Source organism: Ranitomeya variabilis, chromosome 2, assembly GCF_051348905.1.
Source record: "Ranitomeya variabilis isolate aRanVar5 chromosome 2, aRanVar5.hap1, whole genome shotgun sequence".
Lineage (NCBI taxonomy): Eukaryota > Metazoa > Chordata > Amphibia > Anura > Dendrobatidae > Ranitomeya > Ranitomeya variabilis.
Window position 1 is genome coordinate 755,447,544 of NC_135233.1, and position 20,746 is coordinate 755,468,289.

Here is a 20,746-nt window from a genome sequence, read left to right on the forward strand (position 1 = left end):
CTAGGGTGTTCAGTTCATTTCCAAATTCTGCAGGATATTTTGCAATAACATTGATAACAGTCTATTCATTAAATTGCATATACCACCCAGAGACCAATAGACAAACAGAATGTGTTAATCAGTTACATGAACAATATCTTCAGAATTTTGTCTCTGATCAACTGTCTGAGTTGGTTGGACATCTTTTGTTGGCTGAGTTTGCAATGAATACGATCATTATCAAGACTCCATCAAAACTGCTCTGTTTTTCTGTAATTTGGTTTTGGTTCTTTTTCAGATGCTGTGATGGAAACTCCAAGGGCTGAAAGATCATGGTTAGGTAAAAGCTTTCTGTTCTAAATTCAAAGACAACTTGATGGGAGCAGAGTAGACAAATGTCATCTGATAATAAGATATATACAGGTGGCCAAGCTTTGGAATTGGTGAAAAAGTATGGTTATCCGAAAGCAGCATGAAACTCAAACTGTTGGGTCGGATCATGCTTTTAACCTGCAAATATAAGATTAATCTGGAAGTTAATAGCCTTTTAAAGGTGGCCGGCTGCTGTACTGTAGAGAAAATGAGCTTTATTCCTCCTGGGAGACGTCAACTTTCAGTCATGCAGACATGCTGGCATGGCTACAGTGACTGCTGATGGCAAAGTGAGCAGCGGCTGTAAGCACGCTCTGGTACTTTGACTGATAGCCAGCTCAGAAATGCATCAGTGCCGAGCCAAATGTCGAACTGTCGGAGAATGCTTAAAGTTGGCACTCACAATACTGTGAGCGGTGGCTACAGCCGTGCTGGTACACCTGCATAACTGAAAGCCAACATCTCCCGGTAGGAATAAAGCTTATTTAACCTGCAGAGTAACCCTATATCTGCAGGTTAATAACAGTATCCGACCTGACATGTTCCCTTTGAAGGGTAACTGTCTTTTTCAGCGAACCTGCAGTAATGTCTGTGTCTGCCTCTAGCTTCTCCGTCCTCATGTCCCTCACCTCTCAATAGCATTTTATGATAAATTGTCTTCCCGTATCGCAGTAACGTAAAAGGTGTGGGTGAATGGTCATATCTACACCCAGACCTGTGCCAGAGACGCCTACTTGCTGTCAGGCACCACTATTTTCACATTGCAATCTGCGCTGGTCACTTTTTTCTTCTCAGTGAAAAGTAGACAGCACTTGGGTGACACTTTTTATCAATGAAAAAGAGGAAAAATTATTTCCAGCTCCTGGTAAAAATTCTTTAAATTTTATTCCATGATGACATTAAAAAGTATGCAGAAGACAGAAGTGGAAAGCAATGCGCATCGAATGTGTGCAACTGTTCTTTGTTAAAGCTTGTTCACAATGAGCACAACATCCACCTTAAATACACAGGCAGATAATTAACGCATCAAAAACAGGTGTTGCAGAGTATATAATGTACAAAAATGCAATTTTCTTAAATTTTTTTAAAAACAAGAGAAAATGTAGTCAGGAGAAACAAAAAAATAACAACATTCAATATGAATATTGACATAAAAGGAAATACACAAATATATAGCCCTAATCCATCTCTTCAACCTATTGCTATCTTCTGGTACCTTCTCCTCTGCCTTCAAATATGCCTCCGTTCCTTCCTCAGCCCTCAATCTACTAAGGCTGTGTTCACACGTTGCAGATTATTCGCGGTTTTTTCGTGTTTTTTCCCTATAAAAATGCTATAAAACCGCAAATAATCTGCTTATATTATGCATCCTATCATTTTTAATGAATTCTGCACTTTTTGTACACATGATGCGTTTTTTTCCGTGGTAAAAACGCATCGCGGTAAAAAATGCAGCATGTTCATTAATTTTGCGGTTTTTTTGCGGATTTCCCACTTAAAATGCATTGGGAAATGTCCAGAAAAAAACGCATCAAAAACGCGTCAAAAACAGCAGATTTCTTGCAGAAAATTTCAGGTTTTCCTCAGGAATTTTCTGCAAGAATTCCTGAACGTGTGCACATAGCCTAAAACTCTTGAGCATGCCCTTATCATCTTTGCCTCATCAGCCTTGATTACTGCAACACCCTCCTCTATGGCCTCACCGCTAACTCTCTTGCACCACTCCAGTCTGTCCTCAACTCTGCTGCCCGCCTAAGCCACCTCTCTCCTCACTACTCCCATTTCTCTCCTCTGAAAATCCCTCCACTGGCTCCCAATTCCCCAACAAATCCAGTTCAAACTACTAACACTGACCTACAAAGCCATCCACAACCTGTCCCCTCCCTATATCTCTGAACTATCCTCCCACTATCTTCCCTCACGTAATCTTCGATCCTGCCAAGACCTCCTACTCTCTACACTTATTTGTTCCTCACACAACCACTTCCAAGATTTCTCCCGAATATCACCCATCCTCTGGAATTCCACGCTGTCATGATTCCCCAATGGCATGGGAACATCAGAAACACAAAAATAACAGACTAGCTCTCGGGTGATGGAAACTCAAGCTGACCGTGACCTAAATCTACCACACAACTAACAGTAGCCAGGAAGCATTCCTACGGCTGCCTAGATGCCATGCGCCAGCCGGAGAACTAACTACGCCTGGAAGAGGAAGGAACAGACCTGGCTTACCTCTAGAGAAATTCCCCAAAGATGATAGTAGCCCCCACGTATATTAACGGTGAGTTCAGAGGAAAAGACATACACAGTATGAAGGTAGATTTAGCAAAGCGAGGTCCACTTACTAGATAGAGGAAGGATACAAAAGAGGACTTCACGGTCAGCTGAAAAACCCTTTCAAAAACCCATCCTGAAATTACTTTAAGACTCCTGTGTCAACTCATGACACAGGAGTGGCAATTTCAGTCCACAAGAGCTTCCAGTAACAGGAAATGACAAAACTGTAAACTGGACAAGAAAAACAAAACAATAAGGACAAGAGTCCACTTAGCTGATCAGCAGACTAGTAGCAGGAACATGCAACTGAAAGACTCAGGTTACAATGATGACCGGCAAGGAAGTGACTGGAGAGCAAGGCAAAATAGGGAACTCCCAAAACTGATGGAAGCAGGTGAGCTGAGGCAGAAAAGCACACACAAGTCTCCAGTACCACCAGTCACCACCAGGGGAGCCAAAAAGCGGATCACAACAGTACCCCCCCCTTAAGGAGGGGGCACCGAACCCTCACAAGAACCGCCAGGGCGACCCGGATGAGCCCTATGAAAGGCACGAACCAAATTCGAGGCATGAACATCAGAGGCAGTTACCCAAGAATTATCTTCCTGACCATAGCCCTTCCATTTAACCAGGTACTGGAGTCTCCGCCTGGAAATACGAGAGTCCAAGATCTTCTCTATAACGTACTCCAATTCACCCTCAACCAGCACAGGAGCAGGAGGCCCAGCAGAAGGAACCACCGGCACCTCGTATCTCCGCAACAACGACCGATGGAACACATTATGGATAGCGTAAGATGCCGGAAGGTCCAAACGAAAGGAAACAGGGTTAATAATCTCCAAAATCCTATAGGGACCGATGAACCGAGGCTTGAATTTAGGAGAAGAAACCCTCATTGGGACAAAACGGGAAGACAACCACACCAAGTCCCCAACACGAAGGCGAGGACCAACCCGACGCTGGCGGTTAGCAAACCGCTGAGTCCTCTCCTGGGACAAATTCAAATTGTCCACCACTTGTTCCCAAATCCGATACAACCGATCCACCACAGCATCTACTCCAGGACAATCCGAAGGCTCCACCTGACCAGAAGAAAAACGGGGATGAAACCCCGAATTGCAAAAGAAAGGGGAAACCAAAGTGGCAGAACTGGCCCGATTATTAAGAGCAAACTCCGCCAACGGCAAAAAGGCAACCCAATCATCCTGATCCGCAGACACAAAACACCTCAAATACGTCTCCAAAGTTTGATTAGTTCGCTCCGTCTGGCCATTAGTCTGAGGATGGAAGGCAGACGAAAAAGACAAATCAATGCCCAACCTGGCACAGAATGCCCGCCAAAATCTAGAAACGAACTGGGTACCCCTATCAGAAATGATATTTTCAGGAATACCATGCAAGCGAACCACATTTTGAAAAAACAAAGGAACCAACTCAGACGAGGAAGGCAACTTCGGCAATGGCACCAAATGAACCATCTTAGAAAAACGGTCACACACCACCCAGATAACAGACATCCTCTGAGAGACAGGAAGATCAGAAATAAAGTCCATCGAGATGTGCGTCCAAGGCCTCTTCGGAATAGGCAAGGGCAACAACAACCCGCTAGCCCTAGAACAACAAGGCTTGGCCCGAGCACACACATCACAAGACTGCACAAAAACACGCACATCACGAGACAGAGATGGCCACCAGAAGGATCTAGCCACCAAATCCCTGGTACCAAAAATTCCAGGATGACCCGCCAGCGTAGAAGAATGAACCTCCGAGATGACTCTACTGGTCCAATCATCCGGAACAAACAGTCTACCAGGTGGACAGCGATCAGGTCTATCCGCCTGAAACTCTTGCAAAGCACGTCGCAGATCTGGGGAAATAGCGGATAATATCACCCCATCCTTAAGGATACCTGTAGGTTCCGAATCACCAGGGGAATCAGGCTCAAAACTCCTAGAAAGGGCATCCGCCTTCACATTCTTAGAACCTGGTAGATATGAGACCACAAAATTAAACCGAGAGAAAAACAACGACCAGCGCGCCTGTCTAGGATTCAGGCGCCTGGCAGACTCAAGATAAATCAGATTCTTGTGATCAGTCAAAACCACCACCTGATGTCTAGCACCCTCAAGCCAATGACGCCACTCCTCAAATGCCCACTTCATGGCCAAAAGCTCCCGATTACCGACATCATAATTTCTTTCGGCGGCAGAAAATTTTCGAGAAAAGAACGCACAAGGTCTCATCACTGAGCAATCGGAACTTTTCTGCGACAAAACCGCCCCCGCTCCGATCTCGGAAGCATCGACCTCAACCTGAAAGGGGAGAGAGACATCGGGCTGGCGCAACACAGGGGCAGACGAAAAGCGGCGCTTAAGTTCCCGAAAGGCCTCCACAGCGGCAGAGGACCAATTGGCAACATCAGCACCCTTCTTAGTCAAATCCGTAAGAGGCTTAGCAACACCAGAAAAACCAGTTATAAATCGACGATAAAAATTAGCAAAGCCCAAGAACTTCTGAAGACCCTTTAGAGAAGTAGGCTGCGTCCAGTCACAAATAGCCCGAACCTTGACAGGGTCCATCTCAACAGAAGAAGGGGAAAAAATGTACCCCAAAAAGGAAATCTTTTGAACCCCAAAAACACACTTAGAACCCTTTACACACAGAGAATTCTCACGCAAGACCTGAAAAACCCTCCTGACCTGCTGAACATGAGACTCCCAGTCCTCAGAAAAAATCAAAATATCGTCCAAATACACAATCATAAATTTATCCAGATATTCACGGAAAATATCATGCATAAAGGACTGAAAAACTGAAGGCGCATTAGAAAGGCCGAAAGGCATTACTAAATACTCAAAGTGGCCCTCAGGCGTATTAAATGCGGTTTTCCACTCATCCCCTTGCTTAATTCGCACCAAATTATACGCCCCACGGAGATCAATCTTGGAGAACCACTTAGCCCCCCTTATGCGAGCAAACAAATCAGTAAGCAGCGGCAACGGATACTGATATTTGACAGTAATTTTATTCAGGAGTCGATAATCAATACAAGGCCTCAGCGAGCCATCCTTTTTAGAGACAAAGAAAAACCCAGCTCCTAAAGGTGATGAAGAAGGACGAATATGTCCCTTTTCCAGGGACTCCTTAACATATTCTCGCATGGCAGCATGCTCAGGTACAGATAGGTTAAACAAACGACCCTTTGGAAATGTACTGCCTGGAATCAGATCTATGGCGCAATCACACTCTCTGTGGGGAGGGAGAGAACCAATTTTAGGCTCTTCAAAAATATCCCCAAAATCCGACAAAAATGCAGGAATCTCAGAGGGAATAGATGACGAGATAGGAACCAAAGGTATGTCCCCATGAGCCCCCCGACATCCCCAGCTTAACACAGACATAGTTTTCCAGTCCAGTACTGGGTTATGAGATTGTAACCATGGTAATCCAAGCACTAAAACATCATGTAAATTATACAACACGAGGAAGCGAATCATCTCCTGATGGTCTGGAGTCATACGCATAGTCACTTGCGTCCAGAACTGTGGTCTATTACAAGCCAGAGGTGTAGAATCAATACCCTTCAGAGGTATAGGAACTTCCAGAGGCTCCAAATCAAACCCACAGCGCCTGGCGAAGGACCAATCCATGAGACTCAGAGCGGCGCCAGAGTCCACATAGGCATCCACGGCAATAACTGATAATGAACAAATCAGAGTTACAGACAGAAGAAATTTAGACTGTAAAGTGCCAATAGAAACAGACTTGTCAACCTTCCTAGTACGTTTGGAGCATGCTGATATAACATGCGCGGAATCACCACAGTAGAAGCACAAGCCATTTTTGCGCCTATAATTCTGCCGCTCGCTTCTTGACAGAATTCTGTCACATTGCATTTTCTCTGGCGTCCCTTCAGAAGATACCGCCAAATGGTGCACGGGTTTGCGCTCCCGCAAACGCCGATCAATCTGAATCGCCATTGTCATGGACTCATTCAGACCTGTGGGCGTAGGAAACCCCACCATGACATCCTTAACGGCATCAGAAAGGCCCTCTCTGAAATTTGCCGCTAGGGCACACTCATTCCACTGAGTAAGCACAGACCATTTACGAAATTTTTGGCAGTATATCTCAGCTTCATCTTGCCCCTGAGACAGGGCTATTAAAGCTTTTTCAGCCTGAATCTCCAAATTAGGTTCCTCATACAGCAACCCTAAAGCCAGAAAAAACGCATCCACATTGAGCAACGCAGGATCCCCTGGTGTCAATGAAAATGCCCAATTTTGAGGGTCACCTCGCAGCAAAGAAATCACAATCTTAACCTGCTGAACAGGATCTCCAGAGGAGTGAGGTCTGAGAGAAAGGAATAATTTACAATTACATTTGAAATTCAGAAACCGAGATCTATCTCCGGAAAATACCTCTGGTGTAGGAATCTTAGGTTCAGAAATAGGAGTACGTATAACATAATCTTGTAAATTCTGAACCTTCGTAGCAAGATTATTTAAACCTGCAGCCAAACTCTGAGGGTCCATTCTTAAACCGGAGAGATCAGAGCCATTCAAGGATTAGAAGGAGAGAAAGGCAAGGCTGTAAATAGAGCAGAAATACAACTGAGCCAACTAAGTAGCAAACATGAGAGGAAAAAAAAAAAAAAAAAAAATCTACAGACTTCTTTTACTCTCCTTTCTTCTGCCAATTACTTTAACAGTGGCCGGTCATACTGTCATGATTCCCCAATGGCATGGGAACATCAGAAACACAAAAATAACAGACTAGCTCTCGGGTGATGGAAACTCAAGCTGACCGTGACCTAAATCTACCACACAACTAACAGTAGCCAGGAAGCATTCCTACGGCTGCCTAGATGCCATGCGCCAGCCGGAGAACTAACTACGCCTGGAAGAGGAAGGAACAGACCTGGCTTACCTCTAGAGAAATTCCCCAAAGATGATAGTAGCCCCCACGTATATTAACGGTGAGTTCAGAGGAAAAGACATACACAGTATGAAGGTAGATTTAGCAAAGCGAGGTCCACTTACTAGATAGAGGAAGGATACAAAAGAGGACTTCACGGTCAGCTGAAAAACCCTTTCAAAAACCCATCCTGAAATTACTTTAAGACTCCTGTGTCAACTCATGACACAGGAGTAGCAATTTCAGTCCACAAGAGCTTCCAGTAACAGGAAATGACAAAACTGTAAACTGGACAAGAAAAACAAAACAATAAGGACAAGAGTCCACTTAGCTGATCAGCAGACTAGTAGCAGGAACATGCAACTGAAAGACTCAGGTTACAATGATGACCGGCAAGGAAGTGACTGGAGAGCAAGGCAAAATAGGGAACTCCCAAAACTGATGGAAGCAGGTGAGCTGAGGCAGAAAAGCACACACAAGTCTCCAGTACCACCAGTCACCACTGTTGTGAATTTGGATTCTGGGCTCCCCCGGTGGCTACTGGTGGAATTGAACTGGTGTCTTCATCTTCTCTGTTCACCTGTTCCCATCAAGATGTGGGAGTCGCTATATAACCTTGCTGCTCTGTTAGTTGCTTGCCGGTCAACAATGTTATCAGAAGCCTCTCTGTGCTTGTTCCTGCTCCTAGACAACTACTAGATAAGTTGGACTCTTGTCCATGTTTGTTTTTGCATTTTTGTTCCAGTTCACAGCTGTAGTTTCGTTACTGTGTCTGGAAAGCTCTTGTGAACAGGAATTGCCACTCTGGTGTTATGAGTTAATGCCAGAGTTTTAAAGTAATTTCTGGATGGTGTTTTGATAGGGTTTTTAGCTGACCATGAAAGTGTCCTTTCTGTCTTCTGCTATGTAGTAAGTGGACCTCAAATTTGCTAAACCTATTTTCATACTACGTTTGTTATTTCATCTTGATTCACCGCCAATACATGTGGGGGGCCTCTGTCTCCTTTCGGGGTATTTCTCTAGAGGTGAGCTAGGACTAATATTTTCCTCTGCTAGCTTTATTTAGTCCTCCGGCTGGTGCTGGGCATCTAGAATCAACGTAGGCATGCTACCCGGCCACTGCTAGTTGTGCGTTAGGTTTAGTTCATGGTCAGCTCAGTTTCCATCTTCCAAGAGCTAGTTCCTATATATGCTGATGCTATGATCTCTTGCCATTGAGATCATGACAGTTTGACCGGCCCACTAAAGGGTTAAAATCCTTGGCTGAGAAAGGAGAGAAATAAGTAGTCTGCTGAAATTTTTTTTTTTTTTTTTTTTTCTCCTTTGAATGGCTCTGTGTTCACCTGTTTGCAATGGATCTTCAGAGTGTAACTGCAGGTTTGAATAATCTCGCCACGAAGGTACAAAATTTGCAAGATTTTGTTTGTCATGCACCTGTATCTGAGCCGAGAATTCCTTTGCCGGAATTTTTCTCGGGGAATAGATCTGGGTTTCAGAATTTTCGAAATAATTGCAAATTATTTTTGTCCCTGAAATCTCGCTCTGCCGGAGATCCTGCACAGCAGGTCAGGATTGTGATTTCCTTGCTCCGGGGCGACCCTCAAGACTGGGCTTTTTCATTGACACCAGGGGATCCTGCGTTGCTCAATGTGGATGCGTTTTTTCTGGCCTTGGGGTTGCTTTATGACGAACCTCATTTGGAGCTTCAGGCAGAAAAAACTTTGATGTCCCTATCTCAGGGGCAAGATGAAGCGGAAATTTACTGCCAAAGATTCCGTAAATGGTCTGTGCTTACTCAGTGGAATGAGTGCGCCCTGGCGGCGACTTTCAGAGAGGGTCTCTCTGATGCCATTAAGGATGTTATGGTGGGGTTCCCTGTGCCTGCGGGTCTGAATGAGTCCATGACAATGGCTATTCAGATCGATAGGCGTTTGCGGGAGCGCAAACCAGTGCACCATCTGGCGGTGTCCACTGAGAGATCGCCAGAGAGTATGCAGTGTGATAGAATTCTGTCCCGAAGCGAGCGGCAGAATTTTAGACGGAAAAATGGGTTGTGTTTCTATTGTGGTGATTCTACTCATGTTATATCAGCATGCTCTAAGCGCACTAAAAAGCTTGGTAAATCTGTTTCCATTTGCACCTTACCGTCTAAGTTTATTCTATCTGTGACCCTGATTTGCTCTTTGTCATCTATTACCACGGACGCCTATGTCGACTCTGGCGCCGCTTTGAGTCTTATGGATTGGTCCTTTGCCAAACGCTGTGGGTATGATTTAGAGCCTTTGGAGACTCCTATTCCTCTGAAGGGGATTGACTCCACCCCATTGGCTAATAATAAACCACAATACTGGACACAAGTAACTATGCGTATTAATCCGGATCACCAGGAGATTATTCGCTTTCTGGTGCTGTATAATCTACATGATGATTTGGTGCTAGGATTGCCTTGGCTGCAATCTCACAACCCAGTCCTCGACTGGAAAGCTATGTCTGTGTTGAGCTGGGGATGTAAGGGGGCTCATGGGGATGTACCTGTGGTTTCCATTTCATCATCTATTCCCTCTGAAATTCCTGAGTTCCTGTCTGACTATCGTGACGTCTTTGAAGAATCCAAGCTTGGTTCGTTACCTCCGCACCGAGAGTGCGATTGTGCCATAGATTTAATCCCGGGTAGTAAATACCCAAAGGGTCGTTTATTTAATCTGTCTGTGCCTGAACATGCTGCTATGCGTGAATATATAAAGGAGTCCTTGGAAAAGGGACATATTCGTCCATCGTCATCTCCCTTAGGAGCCGGTTTTTTCTTTGTGTCAAAAAAAGACGGCTCTTTGAGACCATGTATTGATTATCGGCTTTTGAATAAAATCACTGTTAAATATCAATACCCATTGCCGTTGCTGACTGATTTGTTTGCTCGCATAAAGGGGGCCAAGTGGTTCTCTAAGATTGACCTTCGTGGGGCGTATAATTTGGTGCGAATCAGGCAGGGGGATGAGTGGAAAACCGCATTTAATACGCCCGAGGGCCACTTTGAGTATTTAGTGATGCCTTTTGGTCTTTCAAATGCTCCGTCAGTTTTCCAGTCCTTTATGCATGATATTTTTCGCGATTATTTGGATAAATTTATGATTGTGTATCTGGATGATATTCTGATTTTTTCGGATGACTGGGACTCTCATGTCCAGCAAGTCAGGAGGGTTTTTCAGGTTTTGCGGTCTAATTCTTTGTGTGTGAAGGGTTCTAAGTGTGTTTTTGGGGTACAGAGGATTTCCTTTTTGGGATATATTTTTTCCCCCTCTTCCATTGAAATGGATCCTGTCAAGGTTCAAGCTATTTGTGATTGGATGCAGCCCTCTTCTCTTAAGAGTCTTCAGAAATTTTTGGGCTTTGCTAACTTTTATCGTCGATTTATTGCTGGTTTTTCGGATATTGCTAAGCCATTGACCGATTTGACTAAGAAGGGTGCTGATGTTGCTGATTGGTCCCCTGATGCTGTGGAGGCCTTTCGGGAGCTTAAGCGCCGTTTTTCCTCTGCCCCTGTGTTGCGTCAGCCTGATGTTGCTCTACCTTTTCAGGTTGAGGTCGACGCTTCTGAGATCGGAGCTGGGGCAGTGTTGTCGCAGAAAAGTTCTGACTGCTCCGTGATGAGGCCTTGTGCCTTCTTTTCCCGTAAATTTTCGCCCGCTGAGCGGAATTATGATGTTGGGAATCGGGAGCTTTTGGCCATGAAGTGGGCTTTTGAGGAGTGGCGCCATTGGCTTGAGGGGGCCAGACATCAGGTGGTGGTATTGACTGACCACAAAAATTTGGTTTATCTTGAGACCGCCAGGCGCCTGAATCCTAGACAGGCGCGCTGGTCATTATTTTTCTCTCGGTTTAATTTTGTGGTGTCATACCTACCTGGTTCTAAGAATGTTAAGGCGGATGCCCTTTCTAGGAGTTTTGAGCCTGACTCGCCTGGTAACTCTGAGCCCACAGGTATCCTTAAGGATGGAGTGGTATTGTCAGCCGTTTCTCCAGACCTGCGGCGGGCCTTGCAGGAGTTTCAGGCGGATAGACCTGATCGTTGCCCACCTGATAAACTGTTTGTTCCTGATGATTGGACCAGTAGAGTCATCTCTGAGGTTCATTCTTCTGCGTTGGCAGGTCATCCTGGCATTTTTGGTACCAGGGATTTGGTGGCAAGGTCCTTCTGGTGGCCTTCCCTGTCACGAGATGTGCGAGGCTTTGTGCAGTCTTGTGACGTTTGTGCTCGGGCCAAGCCTTGTTGTTCTCGGGCTAGTGGATTGTTGTTGCCCTTGCCTATTCCTAAGAGGCCTTGGACGCACATCTCGATGGATTTTATTTCAGATCTGCCTGTTTCTCAGAAGATGTCTGTCATCTGGGTGGTGTGTGACCGTTTCTCTAAGATGGTCCATTTGGTTCCTCTGCCCAAGTTGCCTTCTTCTTCCGAGTTGGTTCCTCTGTTTTTTCAAAATGTTGTTCGTTTGCATGGTATTCCTGAGAATATCGTTTCTGACAGAGGGACCCAATTCGTGTCTAGATTTTGGCGGGCATTCTGTGCTAGGATGGGCATAGATTTATCTTTTTCGTCCGCTTTCCATCCTCAGACGAATGGCCAGACTGAGCGGATTAATCAGACCCTGGAGACATATCTGAGGTGTTTTGTGTCTGCTGACCAGGATGATTGGGTTGCTTTTTTGCCATTGGCGGAGTTCGCTCTCAATAATCGGGCCAGCTCTGCCACTTTGGTGTCCCCGTTTTTCTGTAATTCGGGGTTTCATCCTCGATTTTCCTCTGGTCAGGTGGAATCTTCGGATTGTCCTGGAGTGGATGCTGTGGTGGAGAGATTGCATCAGATCTGGGGGCAGGTGGTGGACAATTTGAGGTTGTCCCAGGAGAAGACTCAGCTTTTTGCTAACCGCCGTCGTCGTGTTGGTCCTCGTCTTCGTGTTGGGGACTTGGTGTGGTTGTCTTCTCGTTTTGTCCCTATGAGGGTCTCTTCTCCTAAGTTTAAGCCTCGGTTCATCGGCCCGTATAAGATATTGGAGATTCTTAACCCTGTTTCCTTCCGTTTGGACCTCCCTGCATCCTTTTCTATTCATAACGTTTTTCATCGGTCATTATTGCGCAGGTATGAGGTACCGGTTGTGCCTTCCGTTGAGCCTCCTGCTCCGGTGTTGGTTGAGGGTGAGTTGGAGTACGTTGTGGAGAAAATCTTGGACTCTCGTGTTTCCAGACGGAGACTCCAGTATCTGGTCAAGTGGAAGGGATACGGCCAGGAGGATAATTCTTGGGTGAATGCATCTGATGTTCATGCCTCTGATCTGGTTCGTGCCTTTCATAGGGCCCATCCTGATCGCCCTGGTGGTTCTGGTGAGGGTTCGGTGCCCCCTCCTTGAGGGGGGGGTACTGTTGTGAATTTGGATTCTGGGCTCCCCCGGTGGCTACTGGTGGAATTGAACTGGTGTCTTCATCTTCTCTGTTCACCTGTTCCCATCAAGATGTGGGAGTCGCTATATAACCTTGCTGCTCTGTTAGTTGCTTGCCGGTCAACAATGTTATCAGAAGCCTCTCTGTGCTTGTTCCTGCTCCTAGACAACTACTAGATAAGTTGGACTCTTGTCCATGTTTGTTTTTGCATTTTTGTTCCAGTTCACAGCTGTAGTTTCGTTACTGTGTCTGGAAAGCTCTTGTGAACAGGAATTGCCACTCTGGTGTTATGAGTTAATGCCAGAGTTTTAAAGTAATTTCTGGATGGTGTTTTGATAGGGTTTTTAGCTGACCATGAAAGTGTCCTTTCTGTCTTCTGCTATGTAGTAAGTGGACCTCAAATTTGCTAAACCTATTTTCATACTACGTTTGTTATTTCATCTTGATTCACCGCCAATACATGTGGGGGGCCTCTGTCTCCTTTCGGGGTATTTCTCTAGAGGTGAGCTAGGACTAATATTTTCCTCTGCTAGCTTTATTTAGTCCTCCGGCTGGTGCTGGGCATCTAGAATCAACGTAGGCATGCTACCCGGCCACTGCTAGTTGTGCGTTAGGTTTAGTTCATGGTCAGCTCAGTTTCCATCTTCCAAGAGCTAGTTCCTATATATGCTGATGCTATGATCTCTTGCCATTGAGATCATGACACACCACCAGGGGAGCCAAAAAGCGGATCACAACACCACGCCTCAACACGTCCGATTATCCACCACCCTCGGATCCTTCAGACGGAACCTGAAAATCCATCTCTTCAGGAAAGCCTACAGCCTGCAATAACCATTCTGCCGCCTCACCACCACCCGAGCTGCCGCCTCACCATCACCAGAGCTACTACACCCCCGACCTTCTGTCTCTTCTCCATTATCCCTTAGAACGAAAGTCCACAAGGACAGGGTCCTCTCCCCTGTGTACCAGTCTGTCATTGTAAATTTGTTTACTATAAACGATATCTATAACTTTGTATGTAACCCCTTTCTCATGTACAGCCAGCACCATGGAATTAATAGTGCTATATAAATAAATAATAATAATGATGAGTCGCCCCGGCCAGGGCCGTGGGGTACTTGGTACCAGGTCCGGTACTTCACAGGGGGATGTCACGATGGCGACCCGGTCCATGGCCCTTGGGCGCCCATGTAAAAGGGGGGAAAGGTCTTTAAAGGGATAAAGTTTATGTTCGTAACGTCACCTGTGGTATTCGGACAGGGTGACCGACGCTGCTTTAAGGGGTCCGCTGGGGTGATGTTATGGCAGCTAGATGGTATACCTTCCCACAGGTGAAATACATCCCCAGGGCTCCCGTTTGTGTAGATGATGGTATGATGAGAGGTGCAGGGAAGAACGAGGACACAGGATTGCAGTCTCTATACCTTGTTTACTGTTGGTTTCAGCAGCCACAGTCCAGGGCACCAGATCACAGGGCAAGTAGGGTCCGGAGGCAAGTCCAGAGTCCCCTTATCCAGGTGGAGAATAGAAGCCTTCCTTTGCGCTGTAGTGGTGTAGTCCCTTACTGCTAAGCTTCACATAAGGTCCTCACAGATGTTATCTCTCTCTCTCTGTCCCCCAGTTAGGATAGGACAAAACCCGTATGACTGGTGACTTGAGCCTGTTTATAGGATCTCTTAGATGACCCGGCTCTTTAGGGTGTCACCGCGCCTCCTGGGTGTGGGTGCGGACAGGTAAAGTGCAATTAGCTGTCCTGCTGGTCTCTGATGTAAGGCGTGGAGGTCCTCACAACCTCGGTGTTCCTGCTACCGGTGTTTTTAAGCCTCAGAAGGAGGCAGCCTGCTCGGGGCTGGTCCCCTTCTGGTATCCTCTCCTGTGCTTGCTCTCCTGCATGCTCGCTGCAATCAATTCTGCTTTCAAAATGTCTCTTTCTGGGAGCTGCAGCTCTGGGGCATGCACAGCTCCGTAAACCCTCTGTCCTCCTCAGACGGATGTCTGGAACTAACTCTCTCTACAGACTACCAATTATATATATATGCGGAGTCACCTAGTAAATAGGATCAAAAGCTCCCCCTGGTGGCCTGGAGTGTGAATGTGTTGCATGTTTGTGGTACCTGGTTAGAGTTATCCTTTCTTGCCTCTGAACGTAGCATCACTCTCCCCGAGAGGAAAGCAATGCCACTGTGATGACCAGGACCCTGGGGCGCCACACTCCCCCCCCCCCCCCCCCCCCGTTAAATCCAGTACTCCCGGACTGGGAAAAGAAGAACAATACATGTTAATGCAAAAAGACATACAATTTTTTAAAATGCTATAAAAAAGTGAACAAGTTAATGCAAACTGGTGCTTCCCTTTATGGGAGGTAAGGACACTTGAACGTTGCAAAACATATTTACATTGTGGGCTCATTTTGATAAGAATAGAAAACAATATAACAATTAACTATGAGAAACAATTACCCGCTACGGGTATACTATCTTAAAGCTTCAAAGTGAAAATCAAGCATTTTTTCTTTACTCTTCTTCAAGTGCAAAACTTTCGACTAACCCCCATGGGTTCGCTATATCTTCTCAATTTTATTCAAAAGTGCATCATCATGAGTTATCTTCATAACTATCTATCTAAATTCAAGGCTTAATTTTATTTTCATTTACTATATTAACTCTGTAATAAATTAACTTTCTATCTTGCAACATACAAGTCTACAAGGCGTGTATCCAGACCTGGAATCCTGCTGCGCTAAATGGGTTTTTCTTCAGGTCTCTGGAAAACAATGCAGTTCTCACAACAATGTTAGAAGCAGTCTTTTTAAAACTTCTTTGTAAAACCAGTAGGAAGCACCTTTAAGAAGGTGCAAACTATTTAAAATGGAAAGTTTTTGATCATGCACAGTTCATGATTCACAGTTCTTTAGTCTAAAAGGCAATTTGTGTAAAACCTAGGATCCCTTTAAACGAGGGACCCCTTTAAGAGTAAACCTGGTCAGGTTTAATAAACTTCTGAACAGCAACAGTCATTTTAGGAACTTGTAGCAAAGGGTAAACTTTTAACTTTTTACAGTCATATCACTTTTCTCATTTACTTTCCCTTATGCTTGCTGGGCCATGCATTGCTGTCTCTCCATATCAGAGTCATGGTCCCAGGGAACGTTGTAATGGCCCCAATCAGGTCGGAGGTCTGATGGTGCTAGGAGCAGACCTACCAGTGACTCGTCGGTAGCGGTGACAAGGTCAGTCACTGGAGCGGAGTCAGTTGCTGGGGCAGGAGCAGTCGCTGGAGCGGGGTCAGTCACCAGGGCAGGGTCGTTCCTCATACCTGCTTCAGATGCAGTCCCTCCGGTGCCAGTCTGCTCCTCTGCTGGGGTCAGGATCACTTGTTGCGGTGCCTGGTCTGAGGGTTGCAGGGCCTTGTACTGCGGCGCTGTCATCTCCGTTTGCAGCATCTCGCTTTCTGGTGGTGTCTTACTTTCTGGCTTTGCCGGGTTTGTGAGGGCTGGTGGTAAGTTTTGTCGCAGTACAGTCGTCATCTTTTTGATCAGGGACTCCTTCCATGCGGTCACCGCTGTCATCTGGGTCCGCAGGGGTCGTCGGGCCAGCTCCTCCATCTCTCTCAGCAGGAGGTCTGGGCTCATCCTCGGTGACGGTTGCAGTTCTTGCAGGTCCCGGCTGGGAGAGTCCTCTTGCTCCATCCCATGCTCCGGGGTCCGCTCACTTCCCTCCGCAATCTTGATTATCCGTTCTTTCTCCTCCCTCACATCACAGTGCTGATGTGGGACCGATGTGCTTTGCTGTGATCGCCCACGATGGCACGCCCTTCTTCTCCGGCGCTCCTCGTGACGCTGTAATGGTGGCAATTTTGGCGGTCTTTTCACAGTACACAGTCTCTCAGCACAAAGCAGTTAGGCAGTCTTTTAGGCGCACATGACCCGATTTTCAGGGTCGGTCCATCCTGTTTGTGACGCCAAGATGAGTCGCAACGGCCAGGGCCGTGGGGTACTCAGTACTGGGTCCGGTACTTCACAGGGGGATGTCACAGTGGCAACCCGGTCCATGGCCCTTGGGCGCCCATGTAAAAGGGGAGAAAGGTCTTTAAAGGGATAAAGTTTATGTTCGTGACCCCAACTGTGGTATTCGGTCAGGGTGACCGACACGCTTTAAGGGGTCTGCTGGGGTTATGTTATGGCAGCTAGATGGTATACCTTCCCACAGGTGAAGTACATCCCCAGGGCTCCCGTTTGTGTAGATGATGGTATGGCGAGAGGTGCAGGGAAGAACTAGGGCACAGGATTGCAGTCTCTTTACCTTGTTTACTGTTGGTTTCAGCAGCCACAGTCCAGGGCACCAGATCACAGGGCAAGTAGGATCCGGCCAGTTCGGAGGCAAGTCCAGAGTCCCCTTATCCAGGTGGAGAATAGAAGCCTTCCTTTGCGCTGTAGTGGTGTAGTCCCTTACTGCTAAGCTTCACATAAGGTCCTCACAGATGTTATCTCTCTCTCTCTGTCCCCCGGTTAGGATAGGACAAAACCCATATGACTGGCGACTTGAGCCTGTTTACAGGATCTCTTAGATGACCCGGCTCTGTGGGGTGTCACCATGCCTCCTGGGTGTGGGTGCGGACAGGTAACGTGCAATTAGCTGTCTGTCCTGCCAGTCTCTGATGTAAGGCGTGGAGGTCCTCACAACATCGGTATTCCGGCTACTGATGTTTCTAGGCCTCAGAAGGAGGCAGCCTGCTCGGGGCTGGTCCCCTTCTGGTATCCTCTCCTGTGCTTCCCCTCCTGCACGCTCGCTGCAATCAATTCTGCTTTCAAAATGTCTCTTTCTGGGAGCTGCAGCTCTGGGGGCATGCACAGCTCCGTAAACCGTCTGCCCTCCTCAGACGGATCTCTGGAAATAACTCTCCCTACAGACTGCCAGTTATATATATGGGGAGTCACCTAGTAAATAGGATCAAAAGCTCCCCCTGGTGGCCTGGAGTGTGAATGTGTTGCATGTTTGTGGTACCTGGTTAGAGTTATCCTTTCTTGCCTCTGAACGTAGCATCACTCTCCCTGAGAGGAAAGCAATGCCACTGTGACGACCAGGACCCTGGGGTGCCACAATAATAATTAATAATAATGATGCACAATTTTGTTTCTTAGATTTAAGCCTTGAGAAAAACGAGTGCTCAAGTTAAAGATCCAAAAAGCCTCCCTGGTTAGGAGACGTCTTCTCATGTCTCCACCACGTCCAGGCTTGTTGGCTTATTCCTAGCCATATATCTGTAAGGATGTCACTTGTCTATGATGCACAAAAATAAAATGTATAGCTGTAGAAGAAATATGATGACCCAAACCATCAGTATTATTGATGTGATGTATATGTGGGCCGTGGGGTACTCGGGACCGGGTCCGGTACTTAAAGGGATGTGTCACGGCGGCGGTGACCCGGTCTGTGGCCCTGGGTGCCCATGTTAAAGGAAAGGTCTTTAAAGGGTTGTGTGAAATAATAAAAATTTGTGACGCCACTGGTATTCGGTCAGGGGTGACCGACGCTGCTTAAAGGGGTCCACTGGGGTGATGTTATGGCAGCAGGGATGGTATGGCTTCCCACAGGTGAAGCTGGGTCCCCAGGATTCCTGGTGTATTTGGCAAGGATGGTGTAGTGCCAGAAATAAACGGAGGACACAGGGTTGCAGTCTCTTTACCTCTTTCCTGTATAATTCATGCAGCCACAGGGTACCGGATCACAGGTGCTGGTGGTGGTCCGGCCGGCTTGGAAGCATCTCAGGAATGCCCCTAACCAGGTGGAGTTGGAAGCCTTCCTTCTAGCGCTGTGTTGTTGTAGTCCCTTGCTGCCTTAGGCCTCACACAAAGTCCTCACGTTCTCTCTGTCCCCTTTTAAGTAGGACACTAACCTGTACGACAGGTAACTCGAGCCTTTTTACAGGATCTCTATCACAATCCAGGCTCTATCCACTACTGTGTCCTCGGGTGTTAATGGTGGACAGGTAACCTGAAATCTAGCTGTCCACCGGTTTCTGCCGTGGGGCATGAAGTTACCCCCACAACCTTGGTCTTCCGGCTACCGGTATCTGCGCTCAGCGTGGAGAAAGCTCACTAGCAGCTTCTCTCTCCAGCTCTTCACTTTGCCTTTGCTCCTTCCTCCTTCCAGTCTCTTAACAATTTGCTCTGCTCTCTTTTTCCTTCCCAGGAGCTGCAGAATCACTCGTCTGCATGGCTCCAGCTTTCCTTACTCATTCCTCACTATCCTCACACCAACTGACTAACTCTCCCCAACTGCCTAGCAACATCCTAGCAACTGACTCCACCTTCCGACCAGAGAAAGCAGCTCCCTTGAATTCACGTGTAGAGCTCCCCCTTCTGGCCTGGAGTCAGAATGGTGTTGTATGTGCTGAATACCTGTTAAAGGGATCCTTTTCACTTCCAAGCATGACATCACTCTCTCTGTGAGGAAAGCAATGCCACTGTAACAACTGGTTACCTGGGGTGCTACACTTTCAATAGAATAAACTACATTCTTTGTATTGCAGTTTATGAATTGTTTAATATAATATTTCTGACTGTTATGATGATTGGAAAAAAGTACTTTGCAAGCATGTTCCATAGCATTTTGGACCCCAACGGAAAAACCTTTATGAGCAAGCCATGTTTTTTGTAAAGATCAAGAATCGAAAAAACTTGGAGAGAGAATATTGCCTAGAGGTGCATTCTTTGCCACTTTTCCACACCCGGCTGCAAAACTGAAGCAAGTATGGGTAAGTATCAGGCCTGGATTTAGGGGGGGGCCCTGGGCCACCCACCAAGCGGGGGCCTCCCACAATATAGGGATACATATCTCAAAACATGGAAAATACACGTCTCTTTGCTGTGAACCGTTTCTAATGATAAGGAACATTTAACAAAAGAGAAACTATTGAAAGCGTAGGGACCTGGCTACGGTCCTACATCTCAGTGGCTGGCGCAGAGCGGCAGAGTCATGGTAATTTGCCAATTTATTCACAGACGAGGAGCCAAAAGATATCAGCACTGAACTTTTCATGTACAAGCCTATCATGGAAAAGGGTGTGCAGGACACTTTCCCAAATATTGAGATAGCTCTAAGGATATATCTAATTTTGATAGTAACAAACTGCAGTGGTGAGCCTTCCTTCTCAAAACTTAAATTAGTTGAAAGTCGATTAAGGACATCCATGAAGCAGGAATGACTTGTAAATTTGGCTATCATGAGCATCGAGTCAGATCTACTGCGTGAATTGGACTTTACTGACATCATTAGTGATTTTGCAGCACGAAAATCAAGGAAAGTGCCTGGATTGTAAAAAATGAATGATTTTACCTGAATTACTCTGCGTAAATGATTTTTGTAAATAAACTTGCGTTCGTTTCATTTTGTGTTTTTGCAATACATATTGCAACACCTTGAAAAATGGGCCTCCCTCCAAAATGGGCCCCAGGCCACCCACCTCTTAAATCCGGCCCTGGTAAGTATATAATAATATAATCTGTTTCCATTCAATCTAGTCTTCAATTTTCCAAAATCAAACAGATTGTAAATAAACCCCTTCCTGATTTCACTGTGAGGCCGGGGTCACACATGCATGTTTTACGTACGTAAGAGCGCCAAAACTACGTACGTAAAACTCGCATTACATACGGCACAATGCTTCTCAATGGGGCTGCTCCTATTAGCCGTATATTACGGTTCAGTATTATACGGCTTTCTACGGCCGTACAAAATCGCAGCATGCTGCGTTTGTCAGC

The 20,746-nt window shown here is 46.3% G+C and overlaps 1 protein-coding gene across 1 annotated transcript in view; it reads left to right on the plus strand.

The window, feature by feature from the left end:
- The first annotated feature begins 296 nt into the window (after positions 1–296).
- The window catches only part of FBXL4 (F-box and leucine rich repeat protein 4), an 85,803-nt gene continuing 65,353 nt past the window's right edge, over positions 297–20,746 (plus strand). The window contains exon 1 of the mRNA XM_077289677.1: positions 297–319. The gene's annotated coding sequence lies outside the window, so the exon portion shown is untranslated. The remainder of the gene's footprint in view (positions 320–20,746) is intronic.